The following is a 1,693-nucleotide window of genomic DNA, read 5'->3' on the forward strand; positions in this document are numbered from 1 at the left end:
GGGGGGCAGTGCCGATCACAGGACAATCCAGCGGCGTGGCAAAGAAGCGGCGTGGTGCGGCAAACGGGTTTGTTTTTTTCTGTACACTAAAGTATGCGCATGCTCCGTTGGGTGCTTGTGCGCATCCATGGAGACTTGGGGGGAAAAAACCCTTTTTGCAAGGGGACATGGGCGGGCGCCGGATGCCACCGGAAACGCAATCAGACGCCCGCCCTTGCCCCGTGGTTACCGGAAACTAGTACCTCGGAGGTACTAGTTTTTTTACCCCGCATCTTCGGCGGGAAGCCTCGGGTGAGCCACGGGAGCTCTACGCTTCCCAGATGTGGCGGTGAGATCGCACCCGGAAAATCCGCCTATCTTCCGTCTCTCTAGCGTGGCTAATGTTCCGTGTGACCGCAGCCCTAATTGAGAGTTTAAACTGTGGTCTTCTACGCATTTTTTATTATTGTTATTTGATTACACTGCAAGCAATGCTCCTTCTAAGCCATGGAGTCTTGTGAGCAAAAATGCTACATTGTGAGCCACTGGCATTAATGTTGTGAGCGAGCGATTTGGCCGCTGCATGAATTAGTTGGCTCTGGAGCCATCCTTCCTGAGCTGAGACAAAAATGTGTGAGCTGGAGGCTAAAAAACGATGAGCTAGCTCACACCAACTCAGCTTAGGGGGAACACTGCCTGCACGCCGCCTTGAGGTCCCGCAAGGTAGGAGGAAGTCAGCGAATAAATGTTTTGCATTAAATAAACACACAAGCATCCTCCTTCCCGGGCCCGTCAGCTCCTCTCCTTTGTGCTGTTCTTCAGACCTAAATTCCCCAAGGTTTGGACTTCCAGCCACACCCCTCTTTTTACGGCAGAAAGAGACCCCCGAGTTACTCCCACTTTCTCAGCAAATAAAAGCTGCAGGTGTTTCCTGGTGTTTCAAGAGGCAGCTTTTAGCAGCAGTTCTTGGGACGGAACATCTGGAAGGGACCAAGCAAGCGCCTCTCCAAGCAGCATCCGAAGCTGACTTCTAATGGGGGCGGATCGCTGGCCCCTCCAGCAAAGAGCCGATTCCCACTGGCAGTGGCTCGCCAAGGTCTCGATTCCTTCCAGCTGAAAATGCCACGTGGAGGTAGGGCCCAAATAAGAGCAGCTGCTGGGCTCAAGAGGTTCAGGGTCCATCGGGCTGGTGAGGGGCAATATGCTACTTAAGACCGGCCTGGGATCTTACTCGTTTAACAGAAGCTGAGCACCAAGCTCCTCGTGACAGTGCGTGAAGGGAAACTGCCGGGTTCGACGCTAACTGTTAGCCTAGGCGGCTTGTCTTAAATGCTGGGCCCTCTCACCCTGGTACAAACTGATCAAATCAGACCACCAAAGGGCCCAATAGTTAACCAAGGCCTCATATAGCAAATTACGTTCTGCGCCAACTTCAATCCGCTTTCAATCAATGCAATCGGCAATGCTTGAAGGCCGCTATAGCAACACGCCTGCTGCCCAGCGCTTCTGCCTGTGTGTAGGCTCAGCGCCAGAGGACCTGTGCTACTACCTGTCATTTTGCCCACTCTATCAATCCCCTAGGAAGAAATTTCTAGGCCCAATTTTGGCGTCCCTGGGCACTAGAACAGAAACGGGAGAAAAATCTAGTTTTACTAGCAGACGCAGAGGCCGAGGTTTCACACGGGGTGGCCCTTTGCGCCTGCTGCAGAGAAAA

General features: G+C 53.0%; 1 protein-coding gene across 1 annotated transcript in view; it reads right to left on the minus strand.

Annotated features, from left to right (window-relative positions):
* Positions 1-1,693, minus strand: part of NCOR2 (nuclear receptor corepressor 2) — a 332,048-nt gene that overhangs the window by 61,867 nt on the left and 268,488 nt on the right. The gene's annotated exons all lie outside the window — the stretch shown is intronic.

Source organism: Gekko japonicus, unplaced genomic scaffold, assembly GCF_001447785.1.
Source record: "Gekko japonicus isolate JY-2015 unplaced genomic scaffold, Gekko_japonicus_V1.1 scaffold181, whole genome shotgun sequence".
Taxonomy (NCBI): Eukaryota; Metazoa; Chordata; class Lepidosauria; order Squamata; family Gekkonidae; genus Gekko; species Gekko japonicus.